The 21,174-nt window shown below is 34.2% G+C and overlaps 1 protein-coding gene and 1 long non-coding RNA gene across 5 annotated transcripts in view; one reads left to right on the top strand and one right to left on the bottom strand.

The window, feature by feature from the left end:
• LOC116349264 (teneurin-m) overlaps positions 1-21,174 on the bottom strand; it is a 623,527-nt gene that overhangs the window by 319,608 nt on the left and 282,745 nt on the right. The window lies entirely within an intron of this gene.
• On the top strand, positions 2,421-3,102 carry LOC116349383. Its single transcript, XR_004201906.1, has 2 exons — positions 2,421-2,741; positions 2,835-3,102. It is a non-coding gene; the product is annotated as an uncharacterized LOC116349383 (long non-coding RNA).

Genomic DNA, 21,174 nt, shown 5'->3' with positions numbered 1-21,174 from the left:
AAAAACAGATAAATAAAGAAAAACAAACTCGCGCCAAAGACGGCACACAAAACGAACGAAAAGTGTTAGAACGGGATGGGAAGAGAAAAAAAAAATTTTAATGCCCAGAGAGCATGATTACCGTCATAATGGCATTTATAGCAACGATTCAGTAAATGCACACTTACAACGAACTAACGCGTTCAAAGCCGGCAAAGGAGGAAAAGGGTTTTTTTTACTCCGTTCTTTTGATTCGCATACATACACTCGTTTGTTCGTTCGTTTGCAAATATATTTTTTTCTTTTACTATTTTTTCGACTTCGGCACACCCTCTTTTGTCATTATTAATGGTATATCTATGTTAATGTTGAGCTATTTATTTTTTTTTTGAATGATATCCAGACAACACACGCACCGAACATTTTTCCTGTCTTATCCGTTTACTCTCGTTCGCCCTTCGAACGAGTTGTTTGCCTCGCTGCTGTTGTTGCTTCGCTCTCTTCACTATCGGTGGTGGATTTTCGTGCGTGCATCAATTCAACTTTTGGATCTAACGGAGATTATATCACATGTGACTGCACGTATCCCATTTTTCGGGCTTTCAACGTTTTTTTTTTTTTTTGGAGTATATGTACATTGTATTGGCAATATGACAAAAGGTACACGAGATTTTTCGTTTCCGAAAATATAGATGATGATTTTGCATGTACTTCAACCAAATAGAAGGAAAAACGTAAAGAAGAACGAGAAAAACGAATATATATTTTTTCTTCTTTCCATTCCACTTTTGTTTGCATTTCCATTTTGAAGAGATGCATGTGACATCGGTTTTGAATCACTTGTAGCAGCCAACTGAATAAAAAATGCCAAATTATACAAAAGCAGAGATAAATCCACAACGAAACATATCGAAATGAGATTGTACAGCAGAAGTATGCACATCTACATTGTACGTACAATGTACGAAAATTATGACTGCGTTCACCTTACCTTAACTCCACCGACAATCGCAATAAATTGCATAATAGAATAAAGAAAATGTATTTTAACACACAAACACACATACACAGATATGACATACAACACACAGTTCGATTCATTGAAACATTTCCAATGTTATATGATAAAATGTATCGAAACGATGAGATAGAAAATTAAAGAGCACATTGTTGTGGTAAACCACTTTCGTGAAGATTGACATCAATTCTATTCGAGTGTATCTTTCGATTGTTATACCAAATTACTGGCATTGTTCATTTGACTTTTGAAATCATTTGAGATTTTGAAAATATGAATTTGGTCCAATAAGTGCGTGGAGTTTGTATAAACTCAGTTTAACCTGTGACCATCAGTTTTGTTTCTCTAAAACACATTTTCATATTATTATTATTGTTTTGAATGCATAACTGTTGGTACTATTGATTGGAATTTACTATTTTCACCTGTTTATGGAATATTTCGTTTGAATTGTTTGTTTTGTGTTTTTGCTTATGTGTACCACTTTGGCAGATCATCATTTTTTTGCAAACAATTTATTGGCTCAGCGCTTTAAAAGACAAAAATTATTGTAATACAAGTGGCGAGCCTTTTGTGTGATATGTCTTATTCTTCTTGTAAACATATTTTGAAACACTTGGCAATTTTTAATATTTTTAACATGATGTCTGATGCAGATTGTCTGGTTGTTTTTCTACGCCACCGTAGATCTTGTGAAGGTGGATCCGACCTGACCTAAAATGTTCTGGAAGTTGAGCACTTGCGGTTTTCAACCCCGGAAATTCATTATTTTTCAAGTTTTTCCATTAAAAAAGCGAAAAAAATTGATCGGTAAATTTCATTATTTTTTTGTATTTTCATAAAAAAACATATGAGGAACGAAAAGTCCCAAAATTAAATTAAACTGGTCTCATCAAATATGAAATAACTAAAACTAACCGATTTTGATGGATTAAGGTCCAAACAACAATGTCACGAAAACACAGCCAAATATTGATAATAGTTTTGAAAATATTTAAGTTTGAAAAAAAATTGGTCGAAAAAGACCCCAACGTAGGTCTACAGTTAATAAAAAGATCGCCACAAAATTTCAAAAAATGATATATATAGAGAACATACATTTAACTTTATGACATCGAAGATTTTGGTTTCTATACTTTGAATGTTGCTAGCCCATTTCATATTTGAAGTGGCCTAGAATCGATTCATTTGTACAACAGCGATGTCATTCCGATTATCAGTCTTTAATCACAATTGCCAAATTATAAATTGTTTTTTTAGAGTGGATTTTTGTCTTCTTATCTTTCATTTCCACACTTACTTTTTACAGTCTTGAGTGGAGAATTGTAAACAATTTTTTTTGACCGATTACAAGTTCAGGTATACTATCAAAAACAAGCATGTTGAGTTAAAATTATTGTATTTAAAATCTTCCAACATTGTTCATTTTAGCTTAGTTTCATTTTTTACTTCGGAAGCCACAGTGCTTTCTACGAACGTCAAATAGTCTTATGATTTGAAAAATGATTATTTCAAGTTAAGTTGCAAAAATAAATTGAACAATTGAAGATACATTTCGGTTTGAGAGTGAATTGAAGTGCTGAGTTGCTCACATTTGAATTAATTTCCAATATAATTGATAACTCAACAATTAAAAAGAATAAAAATGGCGAAATATTTGTTTTTTGTTTTGGCTATCATCTCCATTTGGATGGTGACTATTACATATGCAAAAGAGATAAAGTGTCGGGAAGTCGGAGAAGATGTAAATATTTGATCTATTCTATATTCAGTTATTTGTGTTTAATTTTATTTTTATTCATTTAAATATCATGAATTTTATTTTTGGTATTTTCAGTGTACTTACAATCTACAATGCTGTTCAGAATTTTGTAATGGTGCAGGATTTTGCATCGACTACCCAATTAAATAATGTGACAAGCTTTGGGTGTGCTAGCCAAAGCAACCTCTCCTCTCAAAATGACTATGACGATCATATACTGGTTATAATTCCTTTCTCATAACATCGGCATCATTTTCTAATTTGTAACTTTTTTCCGAAATTTCAAAATATACTATTTGTATTTTATAAATAAAACATCTCACTTTGTACTATGCATGTAAAATAGTTGTCGTGTATTTAAAAAAAAAAGAAAACTTGTGTTCAATGAATGAGATAAGTAGAAAAAATAAGCGAGAGATAAAACATAAACATTATCGAATATATGAAAATTAAGAAAAATTTGGATCAGAAAAAGCGTTACAATGTATGTTATAAATATTTGCGGGTAATGCTTTATGAATATCTTTCTTCTTGAAATGTTCACAGAAAAGAACACGCAGTGCCCGTCTCGTTTGACCGGTGTACTTTCTTCCACAAGTTTAACAAGTGATTTGATAGATACCGCTATTCTCTTCAATTGTCGCAATTTCGAAAGTTCGATAACCTTGGAATAACCTTCCTTTTGCCAATTTCAGTGTATTTTGCACTAAAATGACACTTATAGGGAAAAAACTTAGTTAAATATGACATAAGCGATTAATTAAAAAGAAAGAGAGGTATTTATTTGAAACGATTACACTTTCAATTCACTTTTTGATTGTTACGTGCGCCTCGAAAGATGCTACATTGCGCGAGGGTTGTTCAATTATTAAAAAGATATAATCATGTTTGTATTGAAGTTACTTTTCTCTTCTGTATAACAATTTCAATTGAAAACCCCCCTCTTGAAACAAATTACAAATGTAAACCTAAGTTCAACGAATACACATACCTCTCGCTCTCTCTTTTAAATTTTGATGTAAAGTTCAAACAAAAATGATCAATTTGATAAACATATGCACCACAAATGCCACATAAAAATGAGCGCGTATGATTCCCTTTTCTCGAAACTAAATCTCATTTTCTATTTTCTCCCCTTAGAAAAAAAATGAACGAAAAAACACCATTGACAGGTAATTTATAGTAATGTCATGGGCCGCTAGTGCGGCACCTGGTTTGGTTCTGGAGACAAAATTCTTGTTTGTTTGCTGTTGTTCTATTCTATCGTTGAGATGTTTTGTCATTCGAAGAGTATTTGTCTTATTTGTGTGGCTTTGATGTCAATGCCAACAGCATCAACATTGCTTTGCATAATTGACTGGAATAACAAATTTATTTTTCTGTATGTAGGGAGAGAATGAATGTGCATATTTTTTTTTTAAAGAGCCTATCGACGATGTGTTGACGCTGTCTCATTTGTAATGGATTTAGTTGCTTCTGTCAGTCTAACCTGTGCTTTGAATAAATCTCTGTTCTTTCACGCGCATGAAATATATTGAAACTTTGGCTAATGGCCATGTACAGCAGATGTTGCTGTTATTGTTACTCGAATTGGGTTTGAACGTTGCGCTCACAACTTTCCATGCACTCTCAAATCTTCGAAGAGTCGTCGGATGAGGTTTCTTTATTTTTAAGCTGGACTTAAAACCATTGGCACTTGCCAATGATGTGCGATGCAAACGAGATTGAGAATTACTGAAACCCACTGAAATTGAGGCGAACAACGAGAGACGAACGAACATTGGAACGTTATTTTATAAAGCAACGACTAAGAGTAGGTATAGCAAGTGAACGCGCCAGCACAAAATCCAGACTAATCCACGCTAACAACAGTGACAACATCGACTGAATTGCAAGAGCACTCAGAAAAGATAGACTTTACTTGCCACGGTTTTCTATAATTCTCCAATGTCATTGTCACTCACCATGCCAATCGAACTCATTGATCCTACGAAATACACACACACACTCACAAGTGGTATTTTTCCGGTGTCGCGTTGACAATGAAGAGACCAGAATTAGAGGAAGAACCAAAAAAAACAATTGGAAAGGAACTATATTTTAATTTTCTCTGGACGAGAATCAGCAGTGCATTGAAGTGGTTGAATTTTTGGTGCAGCAGGGGAGCCGAAGAATCACAATCGAACAACAAAATCACATGAAAATTACAGTTACGGCTTGTATTTTCTATTTGTCTATTCATTAAATACAAGATTCACATCTGTTTCGCCCTTTTCTGCGTATGTGCGCGAGCGTTCACTCATTGTCTTGTCAAATGGGACCCGCTGTTTTCAAGGGATTTGTGAATAACAAGAGCCTCACCAAACTGAGGCCGAATTTTCCCGGCAAAGCCAAATGTGAATTTAATTGTGTATGTCACATACTATCTTCTGCAGCCGCCAAAAGAAATCTGTCGCGTCTGTTGAACTCATGCACTCTCCATACTAAACGATTTGAAAATTAAACGAATGACACACGCTCAGCATTTCACAAATTTTTTATACTTTTTTTTCGTCTTCAAGTCACTCGTCAACCGATTTCTCTCTCACTCTGTGTTTCCTTGTTTTCCGTATATATTCCCCAGGCGCACACAGAATTGTTGCCTCTTTTTCATAACGAATTGGACCCGGCAAACAAAACGAATGATGATTTTCCACACGTAATTTGATTGAACCATTCACAAAATCAATGCAAAAACTCTCAAGTGAATTTTTATTATGTGCACACACATAGCACTATATATATACGTACAACACCCGCAGCATAAACATATTTTTTTTCTTCTTTTATTCGGTGATTTTGCGAAACGATACGATTTTATATGAAGGGAGTAACAGTGTGTAAGGCGGGTAACAATGTTGTCGCATTATTTCAACATTCAAAAGTGGTGATTATTCAAAGTGTCTGTGCATGTGTGTTTGTGTGCGCTGCATAAGCAGATTGATTTGCACGACTATTGTGTGTAACTGAATTGGAAGTTCAAATAAAATATATACTGCATTTAGCAATGGCAACGATATGCAATCACAGCATTGCAGCAATCAATACGTATCAAATTACCTAATAATGAATCAAAAGCAAAATGCTCCCTTCGATCCAATTGAATCGTCAACAATATAAGATGTTTTTTTTTATATCAAACCAACACAAGAAATCAACACAGTTCATTGCCTCTTTGCATCGTTGGTTTGCAGAAGAACGATATTACAGTCATATTTGAATATTGGCTTGAATTATATCTTCTCTTTTTTTTCTTAGGTTTTCACCTTTTTCTTGTTCTCCTCATCAAATTGAATATTTCAACATCAATAATCAGAACTGCCTCATCGATTTTTAGATAACTTGAGATGGGTCATGACTAGTTTCATCAGTCTCTCATGATTTGTTTCCCTTTCGATTTAATGGAAAAGTCATTAGGACATTCGGTCGTAGCAACGAAATGTACAGAAGCGAAGAGAATTTAACAAAAACCGAAATATCAACTGAGGAGGCCAAAAATTAAAAGCAAAAAAAAAAAAAACGGATGTAAAATAAAAAAAAGGAGTCGCTCCCAGAAGAAGTGAAAAAAGGGTGGCCCAAGTGTGTTAGATCATTTGTCAAAAAAAGTGAATAGAAAAAAAACGAAGAGAAACACGAGACGTTGTACAGTGCAAACACAAAGTGGTTGGCCACGGTGGAGAGAGTATTAGTTTAAAAAAAAAACTGTGCGCACTCTTTAAAAGGGGTCAATGGTGTTTATTGTATGATATTTATTACGACCAGTACTCGTCAGTTGGCAAATTTTAATATTAACAAAATACATGACTAATGTTCATGTTCTTGTGTACGTTGTCCTCATTATTACCAACCGATACAATTATCAAAAATCCCTTTGTTCCGTTAAGGAAGTAATTTTTATGGTCATTAGCAATTTTGAGCAAGCGAATGAGTGTGTGTGTCTTTTTGTGAGAGCAATAAAGATGGTAGAACTTTCCATTTCTTTATCAATTTGTCATTTTCGGGCGACTCTTTTCTTTTATCTCATTTCTGATTTTTCATATCAAGCGACAGGACTTTGAATTTCGACCACATTTCTACCGTGCTCTGTACCGCGTGTTCCACATCACTGAATACACGCATTTCCGGTGTTGGGGAAACACAAGTCTTACGGCATACCATAAGTACCTTCACTTTGTTTTATTTTTTTAAGTTCGTTAATCACTTCGCGATCATTTATTCACAAAGAAAAAATAATTGAGTGTTTTAAATAAAGGGCCTCCATTCAATGTATAATGAGTTGCTGATTTCATTTTCTGGACTTTAACCAGAGGATTGAGCTACTTCGTACGAATGTCTTTACCATTTTTTGTTTCATATTTCACTCTGTGTATTCAGGAATTGGTTTCTTTCACTTGTATTGGCAATTTTGTGAATGCAAGTAAATTAATCACGAAATATATCTTCAATCTTCATATTGATGTATATTGAGCACGAAAACACAACCGCTATTATTCATTTATAAAATTGTACTTGAAGCGTTTGTTGAACAGAAAATATATCTGAATTTGACTCATTCTGAGAGCAATAAATGTGAGGTGCGCTTTGCGGAGCACTGAGAAGCAAAAACCATCTAAAATCATAATATTACTAATTTTAATTATTTTTTAAACTTTTGATATTTTGTTCCTCATTTCGGGCTCCTCAAAACGCTCCTCTTCACATATATTGCTCTGAGAAACAATCTCTGTGACTTAATCATTTAATCGTATGGAAATATGCTGATGTTTTAATTTGAACTACATTTTTTTGCTATTAGTCTACAGTCGAATGTCACCGACCATAAATTATTAAGAGAATGTAAAATGTGTTTCTGTTTAAATTACAACAGTCAAACTTCATCTCCGTCTCTCTCTTTCTCTTGAAATCCAGAAATTGTTGTTTTTAATTTGCCAATTACTTGAGATATCATTCTATATTTGATTTATTGGTTTACCTCAATTGTAGTGAATGGAATTGCATTGATTTTCGTATAGTTGGAAAATGCATGTTAATTATCTAATAGCGTATTAAATATTCTACAGATACCGGATTTCCAATGATGTCTGCATGCGGTTAGCCTGCAATTGGCCGTTGACAGTCCGTCGTCCATTTTGGCAATCAACATAATATATTAAGTAAATGTAAGATTGTTTTGTAATATTATATTGTTGTTTGTTTGTGTGCATTTTGCAAAAATTAGAGCAATTTATCCATTTTTGAATGAGTCCCTTGACCCATTGAAGAATGCCATTTGCAAATGAAAACGCCTGCCAATATGTTCTTATGCAACTACATTGAAATTGTTTGCTGTAATTCGATCGATTTTATTCATTTTAAGCGATATTTGGTTCGTTGTGATTTAAGCCGAAATGAATGAGAGATAGCAGGAAAAGTCAATTCATACTGCATCGAAATGCACGTATGCACATTTTCCATTTGTAATTGAATTTTCGAATAGAGAATGATTAGTGTGTCTATCTCTCTCCCTCGCTCCCTCTTCCCTCCCACTCTCTCCTCCCTTCACTATTTCGGCACTAGCTGCGAATGCGACATGTTTTATGTAAATGAACGGTTGAATTGTTCGTCCATCCAATTTGCAATAACCGTTTTCGATAATGGCCACTGTATAGTAAATGAGCGCATTACTCGCATCGTGAATATGTCATGTTTGATGACGCGTTTTTCGTATAATGTAAAATCCATAATTTTATAGGCGACAGAATTGTTGATGGTTCGTACAAAAGTCCAACACATTTTCGAGGCGTGCTGTACATGAGTGTGGCTGTTCAATTCCGTTTGTATGAGTGTTTATGCAATTCAAATCGAAACTACATCATTTAATGATGGAATCTATATAAATATTTCTATTTAATTTCCGTATGCAATAGATGAAGTTATGACTTTTATTTTTCAGGTGTGTATGTGTAAGTCACGACGATAAAAATGATCATATATACAAAATAAACTCCAAAAATTTTATGATCAACACACAATTTGAAAAATATTTTCATTTTGCAAAAAAAAAAACAAAGAGTACGAAGACAATAAACAATCAACAATGAGCCCCGTTCACTACATATGTTTTTACGTTGTACGCATAATTGGTGTTTTATAGTCGAATGAACGTTTTTTGTCTTCTCGTGGGTGTTCATTGCGCACACCCGCTGACAGCGGCTATGCGAGAGACAAAGAAAAAAGATGAGTTTTTCATGTTGGTCTTTTGTTCACCATTGTTGTGATACACACACACACATCGCTTGTGCACATTAAATTTTATTGAAATAAATGAAAAACTCATATATATTTTTTCCCTGTGCACTTCTCCACGATTTTAATCGAGTGGCTCATTGCGCGCGATGAGATGAGATTGGTGCTCGATGCTCGAACACATCGTGGTATATCAATGGGATTTTCTCCCGGTGTATGCATAACCGAAAAGAAAAGTTCTGCACGGATTACAACGATTTCCGATACTGAAATACCGCATGAAATTCAAAAACGAAAAATACAGTATCGCGGTAAACGATTCGTAACAATGAAATATATTAATTTCAACTTTGGCGATCAGAAAAATTCGCCCCAAAATCGAATTGAATAGATGCAAAACAAAAAAATGAGCGAGAGAAAGAGTGGGAGAGTTCCATAAAAATAACAATGAATTGAATGAAAATCAAGATAAATGGTCCATTTACCATAAAAGTTATGCAGTTGCGATTGCAATTGCAATCGTAATTGCCATAAATGCAAATGAACTTCAGTGAAAATTATTTGCAACCAGCAAAAATTATTATCGACATTGGCCAGCACTACAATACGGCACTAGCAACAGCCGGAATATGTATACAAAGAGCAGCAACAACAACAAAAACAACAAAAAAAAAACGCTGAACACGAGAGGAATGTGCAAATCATATTCCAACCACCACTGATTGGTTGCACCGAACAGGTCGTAATTTTTAGTAAGTGGCCTTTATGTGTGTGTTTATATGTATGCGATATATATTCGCAAAACCGAATCCCCCCAACATATCGGTTTCACATGTAAATTAATAACATAATAACCATTATTCATTATATTGGCTCTAAATTAAACTTCAACATAACCAACGTTCATAATTAATAATCCTCTTAAACTGGATGCGATTTATTTATCAAATTTGCTGAAGACAATTAACATCAACAAAAGCAATGACAATTTTTAAGTGTGCACGCAGTGTGGGAATATCACATAAATGTATACGGTGAAGTGCCTCTTTTTAGTCGGGTATGAAAATAAAAAAAAAGTGGGGGAGAACACCGCCGCTAAATGGATGTTAATGCCATTTAGTGTGATATATTCAATATGGGCAATGTGTATTTGTTTTTATATTGAAAACGGTCGAGCATTTATTTTGTGGATGATATGGCATGTAGCGATCCAACGCGTCATCGTGTTCATCGATATGTAGACATTGATAACAATTGCACAAGTAAAAGCAATGAATGGATGTAATAAATATTTACAGGCAACCATATACGCATCAATGTACATATTTAGTACACTGTTTTGAATCTATGTATGCGAATGAGTGTAAAATATATATATAGAGAATTGTTTTATTTGGAATAATGTTTTGTTTTTTGTTCTGTGCTACAACTTCTATTTCAGCACATTGGCCATCGATATTATATTGCATTAACATGGAATGAAAAAATGTGGCGGCAAAGCTAAACACTTTGACCGAAACCATATGTGCTTTGATTTGTGTCGAGGCCTAACACGCGCCCCAAATCATTTTTGTGGACACTTTTTTCTCATGTACACCAAAACGATTGCAGTACGCATCACATACACATACCTATATATAGATGGAGATACAGCAATTTGGAGCGCGGGAGACACACAGAGAGACAGAGAGAGAAAGAGAGAGAGACGGGAAATAATCGAATGCACAGTGTCATAAAACGCAATGTGCAAGTGACATGTTTAATATCGTTCGCACAAGCGATCTCTGATCCAAATCTAAATCCGTTCACATTTTGTGTTTTTTTTTCTCCTTCAAAATTTTCTGACAATGAATTTTCCGAATTGTTTTTATTTTTTTCTCAACCAGCAGACAAAACGAACAAATCTTATTTCGCATCACTTTTCTTGACAATGTGATATGTATTTTTTTTTTATTGTTTGACTTGTGAACAAAATAAGGTTAAACGAATATTTGTGGTGCCATTAATTTAACGCGTACAAAAAATTCAGAGATGTCATTTCCACTTAATTGTCACTTTGATCTTTTGACTGTGATATGTATTCTTGAAATGGCGGCGCTTCGGCTATGCCAGATTCAAAATGTACCAAATGTTTCATGTATTGGTTGTCACATTTCATGTGCACATAAAACTGTTTTATAATGTGATCCCAAATGGATTTATGTGCATGTGATTCGACATGACACACAATTTCAAATGGGGCCAATATATCTGGCAATCATGCTAATTTCTTCGGTGAGATGCTTATAGACGACCATCAATTAACACCTCTGACATCGAACGAAAAAGAAGAGGAATGCCTATAAGAATCAAATTATGGCACGATCACGGCATCATGTTTATTTGAATGTTACGTGTTATTTCTATTTTCTTTCCGGGTTTGGACTCCGTATATAAATTCAATTCATTTTTCTAACGAAAATATGCCTTGTGTAGTCGAATTGACAGCTGGTGTTACTGTCACCATTCCATTTTAGTATGTTAAATATTAAAATATCCACACCAAAAATAGAATTTCAAATCGAATTCGGAAAATGTTCGGCATAAAAATGTTTTTTCCGAAAAAATCATTGTATGTGGAATGGAATTTCGGGGGGGAAATAATGTGTAGAAATGTGTGACATGGAACAAAACCGAAAATTTAATTGAAATAAATGAATGAAAAACATGATATCTCCGATATGGCATCGAGAAAAAGGTAAAATCAAGAACTCAACCAGCAAATTGTACACAATTTTAAAAATAAATCACATTATATACATGAAGTGTGCTGTGTACGCGCTGTGAAAATGTCGTTTTGTTCGGGATTTCTGTACAGACATGTACATATTTTACGATTTACAAGATAAATGCGGAACTCGGAACATTGAAATGTGTGCTTCTGTTACATCAACTCATTTATTGTTTGTTCAAATTGTGACAGATTTTCATATCAATTTGTATAATTTAATGATTTTTTTTAAAATCATTTCACCTATTTCTTTTTAACTGAAGCAAATGTCACTCACAAGCCACTTTAAATGAACGTCTGCATTTGATTTTTGTTTTTGCATAACATGAATTTAATTTTCGTTAAGCCATTTCTGATATTTTGTTTGACTTTTACACATTAAGAGAATTTCTGCGACGTCGGGAAAACGCAGACGGCTATTTTAAGAAGAATACGATTCTGTCTATAAAACTGCATCGAAAAATACATCAAATGAAATGTTTTAAAGACATTTGCTATTTTTAAATCGAACTAAGACGAAAAGAATGCATGGTTTTGCATTCTTTTTATATGTTAAAATTTCAATAAATTATGTCAAGTGTTATGTGAGTTTTATGCATATTCCACCTGTGCATGTGAGGTCGTTTTGAATGAACCGATATATTTTTTTTTTGTTTGAGAAAACAATTTTACAATTTTATGATGAAAAATCATGAGTTTTATGTCGATACGAGTGCTTGCCAGGCAATATAACAATATTTATTCGCATTTAATCGTCTGTAATTCACATTGATTGTTCTGTAATTACGCTTGATTAATCTGATAATTGCAATTATGTTGCAATATAAAGGAAATATAGCATTTTAGTACATTACCACAAATAGACGTAAACCGATGTTTATATCTATTGTTACTGTTTCACTCTCGCAAGTAATCCAATGCGAACATATTCATCTGAAAGGTGATAACAGCAGGCCCATGGAATGAAACCTTATAAAATGATGTACAACTGCATTAAATACAATATCAATACGCCATTTTTCAGTTTGTTTGTGAAATTAAACGAATGGAAGAGCCATGTGTCCGGGACAAAAATATGTTGGCATAAAATCAAGCGCCTGATATGATCGACTCAAATGTGCTTAATATTGAATTTCAGGCGAAACACCCTTACGAATGGTGTATTTGTTATCATGTCATGGTGATTATAATTTGCAATGTGAACTTCTCATAATGCATGATTATTGGGCACCAAGTGTGAATGAGCGGAAAAAAGACGGATTTATTGCCACCTGAGCTCGAAAACTTATCGAACTTATATTTTCGTTCGTTCGATTTTGTGTAAACGCAAATCATTTTTGCACCGTGTTATGTGAAAACCTTCATTTTCCTATATCGTGTATTCAAAAACTCCCAACTGACGATGTGAAACAGTCGCAATGTTAAAGGTAATTCAAAAGGTTATTTGTACTCAACGCAAAATTCCATTCATTCTTTTTCATATGATGAGAAACAAAGACGGCTTCCATTCATTCAAATGCCAGCGCAAAATATTAACAAGTGAGAACAATAGACAAATATTGTTATTTATGTGCGGCAATCACAATTATGCCGCTGTCCTAAACAATCGCGAATTCACTCACAAATCGATTTTCTATTTGCGTTCGATAAATTGCTTCGAGCATTTTCAGCGCTTCATTCATTAGAATCCCATTTAATCCTCAGCAACATTGTAACTGGCTTTGTTTTTGGGGTCTCGCTCTTTCACTCTCTCTTCCTCATTCTCTTACACTCCCAGTCCCTTCTTTATCTCCAGTCCAAGTTCGATTGTGTTGCATTGTATTTGGAAAAAGAGGTGGGCGCTCGTGTGAGCCATACGACTGTCTGTCGATTTCTGTGCATTTGTGCGTGTGATATTTCATGCAAAATTTATAATTGATTTCAGCACGGATTTTCAACATAAATGGCAAATTTTTTCATGTCTAAATCGTTGAGAGGGTAAAAACTTCACTTTACTTCAAAGCAGTTTGATGAGAAAAAAAAATCATTTACGAAATGAAATACAAAATAAATCAATGTTGTTGCTTTTTTAAATAAGTTTTAAAATCATACATTCCATTTGGTAAATGGTAACTAAAATAATGCAAAAAAATATATATAAAAATTCAACGTTCTTTCTTCCGTTCTATTGAAATTCTATCGATAAAAAGTATGAAAAGGATCATTATTAATTCAGTCATTTTTCTCGGCCAATTCAAATGTTCAATGGTGGCGTTCGTGAATTTCGTTCATAGTTTGGCCAAAATGACTCTTTCAAACAAAATTCAAACGAACAACACAGTCATTTAGAGAGAAATCAATGCAAAATATATATATACACTACGGATGGGTTTTTAGCGAAATGAAAAAAGGGGCAATCCCACCACAATAATAGCAAACAAAAGCACTTCGTGATCATTTTCAGTGCACAATCTTTAATGGAATTGTGATAAGCTATATTCATATTTCGACTTAATCACAGGCGCAGCTAATTTCTTTGCATTCGACCATTCGGCCGACGTGAAAATAGATGAAGAAAAGCCGATGATAAAAATGATTACGGGCCACACACACACACACATGTACATAAAATACATGTAGATTCGGTGCATTGGCAAAATAGACAGACACATAGGCCGCGCATAAATCACAAAACCGAATTCAATGGATTATTGAATCACATGATAAACTGTAATTAGGTCAGGCTAGATAAAACACATATACAAAATCGAAAACGACCACAATGAACCGATGAGAGAGAAAAAATATGGGGCGGAAAGAAAAAAAAATATATGTTCCAACGGTAAACGAAATGCAAAACAAAGGCGAAGAAAACAAAAGAGAAATGAGTAATACATTGTGGCTATCAACAAAGCGATTGATCGTGTCAATAGTAGCACGATGAAAGAAAGTATTTATAAATGGAAAGAATAAAAACTGAAATTCAACGTTACTAACCCCAATCAAAAGCGGACCGAACCATAGTGAATGTGATAGCGAAGCATGGCCCATCGAAAGAAAAAAAAAACAGTGAGCATGCGGGGTAGACTATTATCGCAAGCGTTTCATCGATGATGACACCATAAAAACGAACCAAATGAAAAGTTCAAGCAAAATGGATATTTTCTAATTTCTCTGGGTTCGCGAATGAATGTTTTGTTCATGGCAAAATCAGCATGCATAACCTAATGAACACACAATCCGAATTCAAATTCCATGCATGCAAGTCGAATACATTTCGTCCATTTTAACCGAATTTATGAATTTCATTGCCGCTTTTAGTTTGGACGGCTTGAATGGAATCAAGGTGTGTTCGATTACAAACACAGTTTTACGAATCACTTTTTTCGTGATAATAAAATTGTTTAAGGATCAATTTGGAGGAATGCTAGCAAATAGCTGAATGGAATTGAATTGGAGTGCGATTTGCAGTGCAGAAATGCGAGTAAAAGCGAACAATCTATGGTCAATCAAAATGTTGATGAGAATCTTTTTAGGGGGCAACATTCCGAATGGGGTCCCTAGAAAAATCCATTGGAGGTCCTCACTTTTATCTAGTGTAAAGGAGTTGTCTCGGAAAAACCTCAAGCAAAAAAAGTTTTTGATTCCACTCGGAAAAAAGTTGATTAGTAAAGGGGGGGACGAGAATTTGGCTCAAAAATCCCTAGAAAATTGAAAGAATTTAGGATCCCTCATCAAAAATAATTTACTCCAGGTTGATATGCAGCGTCGATTTTTTTTTTCATTTAAGATATCATTGTTTTTGATTCAATTTGATAGACCAAAATAGGTTAATATTCAAGTTAAATCATCATTGAAATAATTTAAGCCGAAAAAAATGTGAAACAAAAACTATAAGAATGAGCCAAAGTTTTAATTTAAGTAGCAAAACTCGACGATCTAAATAATGGTTCGTTTTTTCATGAATTTTCTAGCAAAAAAAATTTAATTCAGTTTTTCGACGAAAAAATTGCAAAAAAGCGAAACAACATAAATCCAAGTTGTGTGGTAGCAACACAGTAAAAAACATCAATTTGGTATTATGAAGGAGAAACTAACGAAATTATGATCGCTTCAATACACAAAGTAAAACAGCATAAAGTTTATGAATGTAAGAACATTAACTGGTTGTGAGAGTTGGTATTGTGATGGCCAAAGTATTTTCGGTTCATGTTATGTGACACTGACGTAAATAGAATTAATAAGTACATCGGAACGTATGAAACAGAACGGAACGGAATGAAACGAAACGTAGCGCCCCCCGACCAATACCTTACAATACAAAGTGCACAGAAGAATGCTTGATAAAAGGATCGACTTAAATGCTATGTCCGCGAGACACACACACATATATTCGGCTGCTGCATGGAATGACATGAACCATCAAGACAGAATGAGGAGAGAGTGAGAACGTGAACAAGAGATTTGCGACTTGGTTGGAAAAGAGTAAATTGCTGTTGTTGCATGAGCTATATTATGTATTCTACATGTAGCCATATCAGTAGCACCAGCACAGCATTGTTCGTTTCAAGCTTCAAAAGGATCGTTAGCGTTTCACGAAGCATGAAAATCATAATAATAATCATCATTTTCACTTTGGATCCTTTTTGCTTTTCTACAATACACCAACAACCACTCAAATAATAATAACATGTAATACACGAAGAGACTACAAATGATATGTTGTTATTGGTGTAATATTATACCATAGAAATGGTCACCAAATATGGTGGCTTTTGCTTTTTGTCGAAACGTAAAAATCGAATAACGAACGATTTATTATATTTCGAATTAGTTTCTACGAAATTGCAATGAAATTATCATTTTTACTTCGATTTTAAGATACATTTTTGGCATCAAGTAAAGCCATATGAAACTGTATGGAATTTTAAGATCGCATTAATTTTCAGACAAGAAAATGTGTGTGTCCATTGTCAGTTAGAGAGAGAGAGAGTTACCGGAGTAATAGCATTACTGGGGCATGCATGTGTTTTTCTTTCGAAATTCCAGTACACCCATATGATTATGGAATCAGTTTTCACGAAAAATTCCCACATTCAACCGAACTCCGATGGATCCGAAGAACCGAATAAAAATGATGTTCTCGGTTCATCAGCACTTTTTACCTCTTTTTGGTAATTAAAAGTGGATAGACGAAAACTAGAAAAATACCATGAGACAAATGTGACCTTTTTGCAAATGCCAACATCCCCCAACGTATTCAATAACATCATATTATCACCAATCACAAAAGTAACTTTAACCACATCATCGACGACAAAGTTTGTCAAAGACTTCGTTGTCATCGTCGTCGTCAATTTTATTAGACAGAAATATATTATCTTTTGTCATTTGGAACCCGGTGAATTCAAACAACACATAGCGCTACGTAGCGCTATGAATAAAACGTATCCATGAAAATTTTTATTTTTGTATTTATATGAAAAGTTTGTGCTTTTAGAGACACTGTCATCTTCGATTTCTTGAACTTTGATTGCATCAAACTGAACAAATTTCATTGTCGTCGTTTATGTGAAAACATATGGATTTTTCGTCCAAAATCGACAATATTTTTCGATGAAATTTCATAAAGAAATCTTTGACTTTAATCCAAAATTTGTGTGTCTGTAAAAATCGAAATGGAATCGTCTCAGTTCAACATCACGAGATTTAAAAAATTGGTGTGTTTCATTGAATGAGGTTGATTAAAAATTCCGAAAAAATTCCTATTTGTAAAATGGGAACAATAAACTCAAAGATACATAAAGTTTTTTTGTGAAAAATGGTTGAATTGCAATAAAAAAGCTAGATCTGTCAGTTCTTCAGCGAGATAGAGAAAATGTAGAAAGATAAACGGCAAGGGAAAAACGGTAAACATTTACACAGGTCGTTGTTTTGGTCGATGCTCACATGCATTTCGATTCGATTCCACAAACAAACAACATTTCATCAAAGAAATGTAATGAGAATCCAAGATGAATAAGTCTCTTTGTTCTTCATTTGTTATGAACAAAGGGAGATTAAGCAAGAAAATGAATCGTCGATGCATGTGTTTGTGTGTGTGCGGAGTCAATTTGCGAAATTATCTTGTTTTATGTTGTTATCGTCAAAGGATGACGGTATATGTATTTGCCTCGTAAATCCATAAGTATCTATTTGTTAGTTGGTTAATCCGATCAGCGTGCATGGAAGCGTAAAAAGGCCATCTACGGTTCGATGCTTCATTGTTGAGCATGTAACCAATGTCACAAAATTATCGATTCAAGTTTATAAACAACACCTATGCAGAGAGAGAGAGAGGCAATGTTTCAATTTCAGTTGGCGTACAAGGCTAATGTACTTTGGCTTATTGTATGAGCCACTATTTGATCTCAACCTCAACAAATGCATTGAATATTTCGAACATCAAATGCACCACACAAACTAAACAAACACGCAATTACATTGTGTTTGGGTATTTTTTTAACCAATGCCATTTGTCTAATGGGCATTTCTTTGATTTAAAAATGCCAATAAATACCGGAAAGTACCGAAAGTACAAAAAAACACAGATATTTTGTGAAAAATATTGTTCTCAAATATCACATTTTCAAGAATATTGTTAAAGCGAATAGAAAATTCGACTTTTGCTTGCCGTGTACCGCAATGGTGCCAAACATATTTTTCACCCATTTTAACTTTACGATGCAAAAAAACTGACATATATACGGCTTGTGTATTGCCACGAAGGTGATTTGCTGTTAGTTTCCTAAGGCGATAAATAAACTAGGATTCGTGATGTAATCTATAATCACATGTAAGCAAGTGTGCACTATACATTCATTTGCAAAAAGCCCCATTGAATCTTGTATGTGTCTTGAAAAGCGAAAAAAAATATATATGGGTTATGCTCACATGTGGGCATGCTAAAATGCGTGCAAAGATACGCGGCGCAAATGTCAAAATTATTCCATATCGTTCACACATTGGTGTGAGAATTGCACATATGAAAAGATCCGTGGCATGGAAAGTCTACGTTTTGCACGATCATCCATCATCCGTAAATGTCACATTTTGTAAAAGAGAAATGAAGCAGAAATGTATGGAATGGAAAAAAGGCATAAATTTCAAATGGCAATGAGAGAGAAAGAGAATAATGCATACGCACTGCTTTGCATGTCTCATTCAAATTGAGCGAAAAGGTTTTCATGTCATTTCAAATGGGCCAAGAGGTAAGGGAAGCGAATAGTTACAACAACAGTCAGTACCATCATCATTGTGTTTTTCCATCATGCGCCCGAGTGTTATGTGCGAGTGATAGTTGCCCCCAAAAAAATATAGGCCAAAAAAGCATTAAAACTACCCCCGAAACTTTGTTCAAGATAATCATGCACATGCCAACAAATTTTTCCATCTTTCTCTTGCTTATTCTCGATTCACGTTTGTCTATCATTTAATTCATGCATGTGTCACATTCACTTCATGTGCCCGCTAAGAATTGAATTGTAATGCAGATTAGAAACAAATTTTATTCCACTTCTGTGATTATTCGCCGGCAAAACCCATTTCATGTAAATACACATCAATTGTATATGCGAACAGCCAGCGGGATACACACACACATGATGTTTGTAGTGTAGTTTTTTTTGTGTATTTTGCAAAATGTGTAAAGAGGAGAGACAAAAAACTTCAATTAATCATCTCTCACCATTCAAAATCAGAAATGTCATGTTTCAGTCACAGTCTCTCTTTCATTGATGAGTTTAAACGACCTATATGAGCATCTGAGCTGAACGCTTTGAAAATATCATGTTCAAAATGACTTTTTCACCACAGTGAAACAGCTCGATAACGACGAATCTCAAGAGACCAAACAAAAATTGCCCTATTTCTGTCTGACATCGAAGAGTCTCTTTTGAGATGAATTCTCAAAACTCTCGGCTTTTATGGAGGGTTTACTGTATGTTTACATTTCGTCTGATTTAGAATAACCAAATTGAAAATTTCTATTTTAAACAAGTCAAGGAGGTGCACTTTTTATGCAACCAACATTAGATTAAAACATTTTTGTCACATATGAATTAAGGCATCGCGGCGAAAAATAGACACTATTCATCGAAGAGACAAGCAAACATCCGTTTGCTTAAAGTTGCTACCACGTAAATAGTCAGATCGAGCTGTTACCACATCCGGCAACCGAAAAGACAATGGAAAGAAATGCCATAAATCAAATTCAGCTTAAAATGTATTATGAAAATAATTATTCATAATTGTTTGGTAATAAATTTTTGAGGTTTGTGAAATTTGTCATTTTATATACAATTAAATACCCATACGATACACAGCGCATTCAATGATTCTGAAAATATACGTTTACGTGTGCACATTTGTCGCAGTTTTTTTATATATCCAACTTAAGCACTCGGAACAACACAATGCGTAGTTTAGCGCATTGTAATGAATTTCAGTGATAAATTTGTTGGGTAAGTGGTGATATGATATGTGCCAGCATACATGTTGTCTTCAAAATGGCTGAAGTGACTATTACGCGCTTTAGTTTCCCATTGTCCCAACAATGAATTGAGAACAGTTTTTGAAACTATTTCAGGATTTTTGAAGTCAACGCTTTTCAATAGAATCAGAGCTGTTATTGGCACTGCAACAGTTCGGGCACTATTGAATGCCTCAGAAGTTTTCAAGCGCCGCACCTGAATACAAGAAAAAGCGACACTTACAAGAAAGGTGATGTTTCCTTCACAGTGCCTGTAACAGCCCTGGGTATAACTGATAAATTGCCGTGTTTTTCCGAATATTTTAACATTTTCATCCATATCTTGTCGGAATCGAGTTTCACAAATGTGAAAAAAATTCATTTCGAAAATTTTGTGGAAAAAAATTCAAGATTGACCCGAGAAAAAATGGATTGAATCAAATTGAAATTACAGTTGGTATAATTATTAATTTTGGTTTGTATTGTGTTGTGTTTAAAATTCTGTTCGAATGTTTGGTGTTTAAACATTAAAACAAATGCACACACTCGGCTCTCTGGCTGCAAAATGCCCGCATTTGAGTGAATAAAATTTTCAATTGCGATAATAATCCATTTGAATGGTCAGCAGAGTAACACAGCCGTTTGAGTCTTCAATTGTATCTATCAAATTGTGTCTAAATCTAGTAATTCGAAACAGGGGACGCATCAAAGGGCCAACAATGCAAATTCATAGCTAATTGTAATTGATTAGACATGCAGTATGATTAGATATTCATATGGCAAAAGGTTGTGGTGTGCCAAAGGCCTCATTTTCATTAAGTAGACAAAAGCCATTACTTGAATCGAAAACAAACACACATACACACACAAAAACACAGTGCACATATGTACCA

This window comes from Contarinia nasturtii, unplaced genomic scaffold (genome assembly GCF_009176525.2).
Source record: "Contarinia nasturtii isolate CC-2019 unplaced genomic scaffold, AAFC_CNas_1.1 Cnas_scaffold_129, whole genome shotgun sequence".
In the NCBI taxonomy this organism is placed as follows: domain Eukaryota; kingdom Metazoa; phylum Arthropoda; class Insecta; order Diptera; family Cecidomyiidae; genus Contarinia; species Contarinia nasturtii.
Note: the sequence above shows the minus strand (reverse complement) of the source record. Positions and strands in the feature narration are given on the sequence as shown.